Consider the following 13328-nt stretch of genomic DNA (forward strand, 5'->3'; position numbering starts at 1 on the left):
CAGGAAGAGGGCGAATTTCCACGGTCGGGAAATTTCCGGCGTCCGGCACCGGTCGGGTCCCGTGGTTGCCGGACCGGAGAGGTACAACCTGTACTTGTATTTCAGTACACTTGTACAGTAATCCTATAAAAGTGGGCATTTATGTAAATGTTTGTGCGTAAGGTCGCGTCCCATTGGCGTCGGCGGTACGCGACACTTCCAAAATATGGCCCAGATTCACGTTTTTCATCCCATACCCAATTTTGAATGTGTGTTTATTTCGTGGTTCTTTAAAGTACGGTACAGTATATTAATAACTTTAACTTTCGTTTTCAAAACATAATGTCATTGTTTATTAATTATGATACTCTATAAATGCTGTGGTACTCTAAATACTTTTTTCTACTTATATGAATCAGTTGAGTTGAGTAAACTTTTATTTGCATAGTTTTGAAGAAGACTACAGGACATAGTTTAAATTTTTACATATCAACAGTGCAGTACTTTATCTTAAGTAATATTTTCAGGCACTTTCTCCAACACTGCCTACAGTGGACCTGATGTGAACTAGAATGAAGTTGGCTGGACATAAAGTTTACTGGACCTCAAGTAGTCTGTGGTATTGTATTTAATATTGTTGTGGTACTTTGAATGTTAGGAAAGTTCTACAGGCATTCCCCAGTTTGAAAGAGTACTGTGTCTTATAAAAACCTATGGTAAATCGAATCACTATTCCTATAGACTCACATTATAAAAGCCAAGATACTTTTCTACAACGAAAACAGTTCCCCCCAAATTATGTACGGTCCCCCAAAAAGTATCGATTGAATTTTCTAGCGGTAAAATTTGAAACTCTAGATGAAATACTTTGCTGTGATCCCCAGTGCATCAGCATAAGTTGGTACAGGTACATCCGGTCACTATATGAGCAATAGCCGTAGACGGCGGGTAGCGAGGGAGTCGTCCTCGTGTGACATACGACCGTACGGTATATGCTTTACTATAACAAGAAATTCATTGAGCTATATTAATGTATGTATCGTGCCGGTTAGAAGCGAGGCCCCAACCGAGGATTACAAAAATATCGGAATATACATTAAACGGAAGAGTTTTGGAACGTCACGAGCTAGACCGAGACGGACCTCGGGGCATACGTTTCGCCACCGCGTCGTAGCGACGGTTTTATTCGTACCGAGATGCACAATGTAGTCGTCGACGACACGTCTGATTTTTGAGGAGTGACGGAGCAAATAGTAGTTGATATTAGAGTGAACAGGTACAGCAATATACAATATATTGGTCTAAATGGGATCTGCCAAATATTATCGATACGTAAATGGCGTCGGTTTAACGTCAAAATAAGATTTTAATCGGCGCGTCGCCCGTCGTTTAGCGGCGGGTAACCCATCGCGATGCCCGAGGGTTCGCTCGCCCCATTGTGCCGAGTTATTCGAGCGTTGCGCGTACCCTCGTCGCGAAGGCTAATAATAGCGCCTCTCGCCCCGTTGTGTCTTTCCGATAATTCCTCGGTTCATTTGACGTACGATCCCGGTAATGACCGGCTCGGCGTCCGTTTACGACACGCAATCCAAATTCGCGCTACGTGCGATGCGAATCCTCGGAGGATTTGCATCTTTCAAAAACACATACAGTCGTGCGCCGGTTAACATCCGATAGCATATACAGTCGGCCCTTAACATTCGCTGGGGTTAGGTAACAGAGATACCCGTGAATGTTAAAAATCCGTGTACTATTGCTAACCCCCCCCCCCCTAAAAAATCCCTGGCCCCCCATGTCCTTATTTACCGTATATACCTGTGTGTAGTTTGAGTTTTTAAGACCAAATTATTTGGCAAAAATTGGGGGTCGACCTCTAAACGGGTAATAGTTTCGTTAGGTTGAAAAATATTTACCCGTAAACAATGGAAACGATGCACCAACACACCACCCGCTGTGAGTGTCGGTACAGTTGCCAGGGCAGATCTGTTGCGAGCCCAAAGTAGCCAAATCCATGGTATGGTAGCACAGGACGATGTAAAACAAAGTATTCATTTATTAAAGTTAATTTATAGATACTGGACATAAATGTTTGTTCATTACATTTGAAACATCAATCTTTGTTAATTAAATTTGAAACAAGAGAAAACTACGATACTGGATTTTCATTAAAATATTACATCACAAGTATATTTTACCTTAACTGTGACTGAATGAATATATTCTCGGAAATAAATATGGAAATGTAATATTTTTGCTGGAATGACGTACATATTATAGTGGGAAGTGGGATAAAATCACGAGGAAAGACTTTCGCTTTCTTTCGTTGTTCAAAATATTTTACCGTAATCGCTTTTCGAATGGTTTTCAGTTAAAAAACTGTTGTATTACAATAATATTCTATCCTAATTCACTTGTGATGCAACAGTTTTTTAACTGAAAACCATTCGAAAAGAGATTACGGTAAAATATTTTGAACAACGAAAGAAAGCGAAAGTGTTTCGTCATGATTTTATCCCACTTCCCACTATAATATGTACGTCATTCCAGCAAAAATATTACATTTCCATATTTATTTCCGAGAATATATTCATTCAGTCACGGTTAAGGTAAAATATACTTGTGATGTAATATTTTAATGAAAATCCAGTATCGTAGTTTTTTCTTGTTTCAAATTTAATTAACAAAGATTGATGCTTGAAATGTAATGAACAAAAATTTATGTCAAGTATCTACGAGTTAACTTTAATGAATGAATACTTTGTTTTACATCGTCCTGTGCTACCATACCATGGATTTGGCTACTTTGGGCTCGCAAGAGATCTGCCCTGGCAACTGTACCGACACTCACAGCTGGTGGTGTGTTGGTGCATCGTTTCCATTGTTTTCTGGTAGTTACTGGTAAATATTTTTCAACCTAACGAAACTATTACCCGTTAAGAGGTCGACCCCCAATTTTTGCCAAATAATTTTGTCTTAAAAACTCGAACTACACACAGGTATATACGGTAAATAAGGACATGGGGGGGCCAGGGATTGTTTTTTGGGGGGGGGTAGCAATAGTACACGGATTTTTAACATTCACGGGTATCTCTGTTACCTAACCCCCGCGAATGTTAAGGGCCGACTGTACTTCAATTACTTCAATGTACAGAATATTCCTCTGGCGGGGCAATCCGCGTATTTGCGAATCCGTGAATGCTAAACCCGCGTATGTGAAAGGCCGACCGTACGTCCGTGCCCCCCCTCGAAAAAACACTTCCGTGATGCCTGCTGGACCACCACTCCAAGACCCCCCTGATGGAGACACGACGATCCTTCCCGTACTGGCTAGATGTTATGTGTTAAAGGAATATCATTCCTTAGGCTTTAGTAAGCATTTTCCTCCAGGTGTAATGTTAACCTACATCTATTGAGGATAAAATCTTTCACCTACAAATTGACAATAACACATTTGCTGTAATCGGACATATCTAGTTGCCTCAACAATTGCAACCCTAGTTGCAATTGGGGTTGCAATTTGAAATTCTGTGTCATTACTGAGGAATAACGAAGTCTCTGGTGCACTGCACTCTAAGATTAAGAGAAAATGGACTCGGGCATCCCGAAGGGAGAGAAAACGGACTTCCACGACGGGAGACTCGAGCACTAACACGTGCCACTCATACCGAGAGACTTGACAAGTTTTACCGACCATTAGTTATGTACGTTATCTAGTGAATTTAGTCAATATTGTACAGTATAAGTATACTGCAATTACAGCGGTCCCTCGGTTAACAATGGACCCGAGTGCAAACCCTTACTGTACGTGTACTAAACGATTACGGTACTTAAATTGTTATGTCTATGGCAAATATAGATTGTTTACACAGATATTCAAATACTATCTTACAAGTTATATTCACCCAGGTCGTTTGGGTGGCAAATTATGAGAAGAGCTTAGTCACTCTTAAGTAATGATAAATAAACACTCGGGCCTTCAGCGCCAACTGTCAAATCTTATCTCAAATAAATAAAGACATTGTCACCTCACTTCCCCCCCCTGCTCGCTGGCTACCTCCCTCCTTGTGTTCCCAGACAAAACATTGGTGATAACTTTATGCTTTAAGGTGTTTATTTTATATAATATCTCAGACTAAAGTTAGGGGATTACAATTTGCATAGCTGGAATCCTTGCAAGACAGCCAATAATTTGAATATAAACATTATATATATACTGTATTTTGTTGAAGATATAAAAATTGTAGTACATTTTATAATATAAAGTTTTTCAACTGTATTTTTGGGTAGATTTATATCAATTTCTTCATTTATTTTCATCCATTTACATGCAGACACCACAATAAAAGAAACAAACGACCTCGGTGCAAAGCCGGAGCATTGTTGTACTAATTTGATTACGGTACAAAAATTGTTATGTCCGGTGCAAATTACAGCATGTTTATATTCAAATTAATCAGTATGTTACAAGAATCCCAGCAATGTTAATTATATTGTACCAGGTCATTTCAGTGGCATTTTAAAATGAGAGAAGCTTAGTAGGACTGTTAAATAAACTCACAGAGACCTTCGGCTCAAACTGTCAAACATCTCCTCTTAACTCTCTCCCCCATCTGTTGAGCCAGGGTTTTAGGCTTACAGTTTTTATCTTACATAATATTTCAGACTAAAGTTAGGAGATTATAATTTGCATTGCTGGAATCCTTGCAAGACAGCCAATAATTTGAATGTTAACGTCATATATTTTGCTCGAGAGATAAAAATTGTTGTACGTTAGTGTACAGTACTGTAGTACATTTTATAATATAAAGTTTTTGAACTGTATTTTTGGGTAGATTTACATCAATTTCTTCATCCATTTACATGCACACAGCATACTAAAAGAAATAATTGACCTTAGTGCAAAGCTGGAGTTTTGTTGTACTAATTTGATTTGGGTACTAAAATTGTTATGTCTAGTGGAAATTATAGCATGTTTATATACAAATTAATCAGTATGTTACAAGAATCCCAAGAATGTTAATTATATTCACCCGGGTCATTTCCCGGCCGGGAAAAAATGCGCCACAGACCCGGGCGCCAACCGTCGGTGTCGCCGGGCTTTATCTTAAGTAATATCACAGACAAAAGTTAGAATTTAATTTGCATTGCTAAAATCGTTACAAGACGGCTAATAATTTTAACATAAACGTTGTATATTTTGCACAAGAGATAAAAATTTGTAGCCCTTTGTAATAAAATTAGTTACAACTAAAATTTGTATGTGAACTATAGCATGTTTATATTCAAAGTAATCACAATTTTATAAGAATTCCAGCAATGTTAATTATATTCTTCAAAGTCAGTTTAGTGATATTTCATAAGAGAAAACCTGAAAGTCACTGTTAAGGACAGATAAATAAATAAGCTCTAGACCTTGGCATCAACTGTCAAACCGATAACCCTCCTCCCCATCTTGCCGCGAATCCGATCACGAGTAAACGGGCCATTTCGCGTCTCGTAATTTTAGCCGCGTCGATTTACGAGCGTCCGTTTTAACGCGATACTACAAAAACGATGTTTTGTAGGAGATGGGCCGAGGTGCATTTGGGTATATTGGGTCTTTTTAGTATTTTGTGTTAGTCTCGAGTACCAAAGTAAATTGTTCCATTGAAACCACTTTAATTGAGTCCAAATTTGGTTTAAAGCTATTAGCTCTCTAGGAATGCGCCTCGCGTCACCGACGCGTACGCGGGACCGGTAACAATTTTACGTAAACGCGTCGACGACGTAATATTCGACAATGCTGTCGGGTCGTCGACGTGCCGTTTCTTCGTTTAGTAAATAGTCGTGGCGATTTTTGTCGCGCGCGTGTCCGTCGACGGGCACGCCGAGGGCGGTCCGTCCGCGGATGCGGGCCCGCTCGAGATTCGGCCCGTATTGCGCAGTCGTACGGTCCGTCGTCGTTTGCGAGAAGTACTCGTTTACGTAGTCTCGCGTGCAGTATATTGCATTTTCTAGCAATAGACTAGTTACGATCGTAGATTAGTTCCATCACGTAGGGTATCGTCTCGCCGTCGGCCCGGGACACACCTCCGGCCACTCGACACTCTGCTTACCGGTACACGACACAAATTAAAAATGATCAACACGATATTTTACGAGGGCATTATGATTGATTTATAATACCCTATGCAATGGTTGTATAGATGGTGTATAATTTAATAATCTGGGCAACATTCACGCATCACAAACTCGCCCACAGAAGTCCATACCGAACGCAGCAGCGATACAACCGGTCAGACCAGCCAGTCAGTCGGCTCGAACGAATCGTGATGCCGCTCTCGGCAGCGAGGCTGATGATAAATCGCCCTCGATGTTTTTCTGTTTTTAGCAATTCTATGCAAGATAACTTCAAGCTCAGTCAGCGGTTATTTTGGCTTAGGTCATATTATCGCCGTAATGTACAAATGTGGCTGATAAAATGCCTTTTGCCCGGCTGGTGACCTAAAGCTCTTCAACGGCGACTTCCATCGGCACTAGAAAGCAGGCTTCCAGTACCGACGTTAAGGTCTTGAGGATAGTTTGGCGACTATATACCACCACCTGATTCCTCCTACTCCAGCTAAATGTATCCCTCCCTCCACTTACCACTCTTCCTTTCCTCATCTATTATCTTTCCCTTCCACCCCTCTATCCCACCATCTGTCCCCCCTCCCTTTCTTCACGTACCATTCTTCCTTTCCTTATCTATTATCCTTCCCTTCCACCCCTCTATCCCTTCCCTCCACATACCACCTTTCTCTCCTAGCACCTGTCGTTCCTTTTTTGTGTTTTATTTAATAAGTTTTATAGTATATGATGGTCACCTTATTAATAATGTACCATTTTGTGTGATTACAATTACACTACACACACTTAGTCGAAGTGACCAGTTATTAGTGTTGATATTAATGGGATAAATATTAGATAAGTTTATTGGAGTTTGCTATAAAATATGTGACTATAATTATAAATTGTGAGTGTGAAGAAGGGTTTATAAGTTGTATATATGTCAATTAGAGGAACAAATAATTTGCTAACCACACCCTAGTCCTTCAATGAAGCATGAAATCATGGCGTCATTAGAAATATCTCCGAACACGTACGTTTCCATTTACTAAAGTTAGGTGGGTTTGTTTGGGTGGCGTGGATGAGACATCGACAGGCAGTCGCGTCTGGTTGCCACGATGAAAATTATGAGGGCAGGCTTTCGATGCGGCTGAAACGGCATCTTCCGGCGGAACCACAGCCCGCGATTAAAGCTGGTTTGGCACTTCTGGACGGCCTCATGTAACAAACGCGTCCGATTGATCCCTCTTTTGCCTGGGTGGATGTGTCTGTGCTAACCGTTTTAGGCAAGTGAATGTTTGGTACAGCAGATTTGGGGATTCATTGTAGGGTAGACTTGCCATACAGTGCAGTGTTTTAATTGGTATTATATTGCGGCGATCGGCGAGCACGGAGACCGAAGCCTCACTCGACCGTGTCTGGAAAGGTAAGTTCAGTCAGGAACACCTCAAGTCATCGTCCAATTATGGTCAGACGCCCGTTCGTGGCGTCTCATTGAGAATGGAGCGATCTCTCGTCATGTATTGCCAGTCAGCCTCTAATGACGTTCCAGGAGGTCGTCGTCGTCATCGAGTATTTAGCGTTAATCCGGAGTAGAAACGAGAACCTGCACGCGTCGAACCGTCGAAAGTGCGCAAGAAATGAGATCGCGTAAATAACGGCAGATTAATTTCGTCGACACTCGTACGTATAAGAGTGCAAAGTAAATAAATAATACGTATTTTTTTTATGGGAATTAGCCCACCCGGGCACGGGTCACCGACCCACATCGGGGCGAAAATGTAATAATAATAATAATAATTGTTGAAGTTACAGTGTTCATTTTTGGTGGATATCAACGAAATATGATGCGAGAGGCTCAGACAACGACACAAACGACGACGCTCTCTCCGGTATATTTTCGGGACCGTCCGTAAAAACGAAACCAAAACACGCGTGCGCATTCAAAGTGGCGCATTATTGCACAAGTAAAATAAAACATATTGCCATAAATATGGGGTAACCTAGTTTATATGTAACAATAATACTGAAGAACCTTAAAGAAATACAAAATGGAAAAAAAAATCAAAAGTGAGGAACAATAGATTTATGTTGTGTTGTCAATAGTAAGAGAAAAAATCGAGACAGAGAGTCAGACGAGCGACCCGGGACTCGGTCACAATTTTAGGGATGCCACGTAGCAGGAAGATCTACCACGGACGACACATTACGCTTCCAATATTGTCTGCGGAGGTGGTATCTCCCCGTTTGGTGGCTGCCTAAGTATGTAAGATTTTCCAATGGAAAGTGTATGTTTGGCAAATGTATCCAGGTCTTTAGAGAATGTACTCAGATATTTGGGTTAGGTGTCAAGGGTTCATGTATAATTTGCATGCCTAATTGACTATGTATATTTTTTAACCTTAATTTTTCATTTGCAGTCACCCGACGGGAGTCAGAAACGTCATTTTTGTGCGGACCGGCGACTCGACGGACCCCGGCCGAGGACGCCGCTCGAACCGCGGGTGAGAATGTCGGACGACGCCGTATTGTAATGTTTATATCGCAGTGTACGGTATTTACTTAATGGTTCTCTGAAGAATAGGAATGCGTATGTGGCGTGCCTCGGCGTCTCCGTAGGAATTGCGTAGAGTAAGTGGAAGGTTTTTAAGGGAGACGAGAATTTATTAAGCGGCGCGTCGTCGACGAAATATCGAAGGAAGTTTTGACCGGTCAACGAGAGGAAATAAGACGGGAATTTACGAGTAAAAGAGTAGTAGAACGTAAAGATAACGAGGGAGAAATGAAAATGCGACCGACGACGAGACTCGGGTGCCATCGAAAATGCGTAGAGGGACGGACATTACAAGTGTTATAATGAGAGTACTTAATTTAGCATAGAGATATAGAATTGAAGGTGTCATATCTGGTCTAAAAGTGTTGGATACAATATGAAAAGTATTATTAAAAAATGGGAGTTTAAGCCAAGGGTTAGGGTGCTGCTGGCACTTCCCCCTCCCTTCCTATTGGGATAAATCGAGAAACAAGATGAATTCTCCCCACCCCCTCCTCCACAAAGGGGAGACCAGATGGACGTCACCTGGGTGTAAGGGTTAAGAATGTAGTAGCTTGTAATGGAGGATGAGGTATATGTATTTATGTCCTATGTTTTATACTGTATTGCACGTAGGCGTTATTGTATGCACATTGCGGGTCATAATAGGAACGCGGCACGCCGGAGGCGGGTACACGGGACGATCCCTCGGAACAGAAGCCGAAAGTTCGTGGCGTGGGTATATGCACTTCCCTTAAAAGTGTAATTAGGGATCCTCCTCAGACACATTGCACCATTTGAACGCAGACGTAAGATTATCCTCATCGCCGTACACGTCCCGAGGAGACGAGGCGTATCGAGTTTACGCGGATGCATACGAGACGTTTCCTTTCGAGTACGGGTAGTTCTGCTATAATGCGATAGTTGTGTTCTTGTAAAACATCGTGTTATAGAAATTCGTGTAATAGAAATGACAGGGCTTATGGAGAAAATAGGGTTAGGTGCAGATTACTCCAAATCGACAAAAATTTCGTAGTACAGTCTAAATAAATGTTACATTGATATCTAATATTGAAATCATACAGTAAATGTTACACTTGACCTTGAAAAAATCTGAATATAACTTGATGGGGGAGAAGATTGATGTTGAGGAGTCATGAAAGATCAAGCTTTTCTTCGAGTGTTATAGCCTTTCTTTTATGATCACCAGAGTGCTTCCCAGAGATATTCTTCTTTTCCATAGTCACAAAATTGGAGAAACAGTAATCACCGAGGACACTTAAAAATTTCACACGTGTTTCAAACAAAGTGTGGAGTAAACAGAGCGCGCGGGTCTAAAACGCTATGTATTTTGTTTTTCTCTTATTTAAAATTTTACATATACTGTAGAGGTATACTGTATACATAAATATTACATAAATTATTTGTGCAATTCTTCACAAACAAAACACATAAATCAATTGAACTTGCGATGTCGAGCGTGAACTGTAAACACTGCATAACCCTGCGCCAAGCCACAATGTAAAGTACACTTTAAACGCTACTTATTTTGTTTTTCTCTTTTATTTAAATTTTTACAATTTACATATTCATCTTATGCTACAGCGCCCACAAAACACGAGAAACGTTCGAGTCCCCCAGTAGAGATGTCCGTTCTCTATCCACTCGAGGATGTGTCGGTCGTCCGTTTTCTTTTTGTGTACTCGCTCGGGGACTCGAGTTTATAACACAGGATGATAAGGGAATTTGAATTTATTTGTTGATTTATTTATTTATAATATACTGTAATATATTAAATATGCTGCAAGTATTTTGTTTAATTTATATACTTTTTTCTGGAAAAAGGGAGGCTACCATTATACCCGGTAATGTACATTTATGGCGATCGTTAAGGACCAAACTCCGAATCCGTGACGTGACTTCCGTTCATCATTTATGTCCTAAATTTACCAATGTGGGTAGTTTCAAGAATTAACGCAGTCATTTACCGAATATTCTTTGCCCAAAAATAAATTTCAAATGAATTATTTATAGGAGATAAGTATTATGATCAGTAAATATACCGATATGCATTACCGACCACAAGGACGGCTAAAAATAGGCACAGACGGTCACAGTCGAGGTCACTTTCCCTTTGTTGTCACTGTAGGACCTTGTGAGTGGTTTACTGTATACATAAATATTACATAAATTATTTGTGCAATTCTTCACAAACAAAACACATAAATCAATTGAATATGCGAAGTCGAACGTGAACCGTAAACACTGTGTGATGTAAAGAGAGCGCCGGTGTGAAACGCTATGTAATTTGATTGTCTCTTTTATTTAAAATTTTACAATTGACTTATAATATATAGGTATACTGTATACATAAATATTACATACATTATTTCTGCAATTGTTCACAAACAAAACACACGACTCAATTGAACACGCGATGTCGAACGTGAACCGAAGCCATAACAATCGTTCGAGTGGAATCGCGTCGGAGGAAACGAGTTCGCGTTTTACAAATATCGTTCCTCAATTCATAAATCGCGTCGTCAAAACACGCGTTATAGCAGAACTCGCCGTATAGTTTTTGGTTCACCGCCAACACGTTTATCCTCGTACCGGATCTCCGTCGTCGCGTATTTTTACGCGACATCTGCGGAAGTTACGTTCACAGACGTAAATGGTACGACCTCGAGAGCACGACGTACATTCGGTCGTAAAGTACACCGGTCCGGATCGAGTGGACTTTCCCAATCGTCTTATAGATTTCTCGAGTTCTTGGGAATGGTACGAATATGTACAATTAATATTATGTTATGTATAGGTATATTGTATGTTTTTTGATAATCGTTAAGTATGGGAGGTGGCGACGTGCACACCGTACCGACGGGTGGAGGAGCGTCGAGTTTGATTTTGTATTAGGCGACGGGGTCGCGGGTATTTACGGAGATACGGCAGAGCGCGACGTCGGCGCCCGCGTACGGCACGAGCGGGAGGAGTAATTTGTGCGGGACGTAATTGTGGGGTAGTCGAGTATGCCTGTGTGTTTTAGTTGGCAATAGTGTGTAGATATGTTTGTGTATAGGTATACTGTAGAAAGAATGAAGTTAGATGAAGTTTGTTTGGGAATTAGTAGAATTTGTAATAGTAGATAATTGTCGAGATATTTTGACAGTAATTTGTCCGTTTCAGTTGCGGAGGAGCGCGCCGATACGAGTCGGAGACGGCTCGTACAGTCGGCGCACGAGAGCGGTCCGGACGAAGACATTCGGGAACCGAGGACGAAGGCGCTCGTCGACTGCGGACGAAGACACCGGTCGACGCGCGAGGAAGATGCTCCGGAACACGGGAAGAACGCCACACTCCCGAGTGCGGGAAGACACTCGTCAACGCAGAAGGAGACACGCATCAATGTCGGGCCGGCGTGATTGTTTTAAAGACGATTTAACGTGTAAAATGAATGTACGTGTTGTTTGTAACGATTGTTATAATGTTTGTAGTATTGTTTTTAGAGACCGACTCTGCGAAGGCGGAGGAAGTCGATACATGTCGAGAATGAATTTATTGAAGATGTTGCCTGTGATCACTAGGTGTTTGCACTAATTTGGGGAGATGATTACGATCGTAGAACGTCACGGAATGCGGCGCGCATCCGTAAATAACGGCAGCATAAATACGAGAGAACGCGGTGGCGGTGGCGGCGGGGAAGTGCGCCTTTTGAAAGTAAAAGAACGGGGGAGATCGGACCGACATAGATGGTGTTGTTGTGGTAACCGATAAGAATGGAGAAATGATGACTATTTGGTGGGTTTTTTAGGACAGAGAGAGTAGTTATATATTAGTGAAGATATAAAGTAAAAGGTGATAAGGATGGTGGTGGGGGGGGGACAACGAATGATATATTTTGTAGGGTATTAAAGGAATTGACTCGTCAGTGCCGAGTCGGCGTAATTGTGAGAAACGGATGCGACGGGGATTGTAAAGAAGTCGCGCGGTAGAGGAATTGGCGGAAGCGACGATCGCAATAACCTTTCGACGTGGGACGGACGACGACGAATTTAGTAAATGGCGGTTTAGGAAAGGGTCGTACGTAAAGCGGCGGGTGCGGGCGCGTGCGGATACGGACGACGGTCGATCGGGGTCCGTTTACGGGACGGGAAAGAGGACCGACGGAGAACGGACGGGAATTCGGACGGAGACGAGGCGGCGCACAAACGAAAGTATACCCGCGAGATGCGTAAAGAATGATTTGGAAGTAGATTTAACTAAGAGTCGCGTGTTTGAAATGGCGGGAAGGTTCGACAGGTGTATTAGTTTTACGTAATTGTGGCAGTGCGTTTGAGAGCGGGCAGTCGTGGAGTGCGCGTGGGTACCTATTTTGAGACCGCGACATCTACCGGTAAGGAAATACGTAATGCAGCAGTAATATATTTGTGGGATGAATTTATACTCGTTCACCCGTACTCCGTGTTGCTCCACTCGTGTTAAGGTGTTTATTGTGAAGGCGTTTGTATAATAATAAAATTTGTTGGACGAGTAGGGGAAGGAATACGAGCACAATGTTTAATTTGTAAGCCCTCCCTTTTTTGTCTTTTCCCTCTGCCTCCCCGTCCTCCTCCTCCTTTTTTGACGTGTTTGTCGTGCGGCTTCTTTTCCCTCCGTTTCATTGCAACTCCCTTCGTTTTTCTCCCCCCTACCTGCTTCTGTCCGTCCTCTTCTTCTTCCTGTTTCCTTC

At 41.8% G+C, this 13328-nt stretch overlaps 1 long non-coding RNA gene across 1 annotated transcript; it reads left to right on the forward strand.

Annotated features, from left to right (window-relative positions):
• Positions 1-546: 546 nt before the first annotated feature.
• On the forward strand, positions 547-12848 carry LOC121860525. The gene is made up of 3 exons (XR_006087886.1): positions 547-598; positions 8487-8570; positions 11786-12848. It is a non-coding gene; the product is annotated as an uncharacterized LOC121860525 (long non-coding RNA).
• Positions 12849-13328: the final 480 nt, after the last annotated feature.

The sequence above is a fragment of the Homarus americanus genome, unplaced genomic scaffold (assembly GCF_018991925.1).
Source record: "Homarus americanus isolate GMGI-L3 unplaced genomic scaffold, GMGI_Hamer_2.0 scaffold2798, whole genome shotgun sequence".
Classification (NCBI taxonomy): domain Eukaryota; kingdom Metazoa; phylum Arthropoda; class Malacostraca; order Decapoda; family Nephropidae; genus Homarus; species Homarus americanus.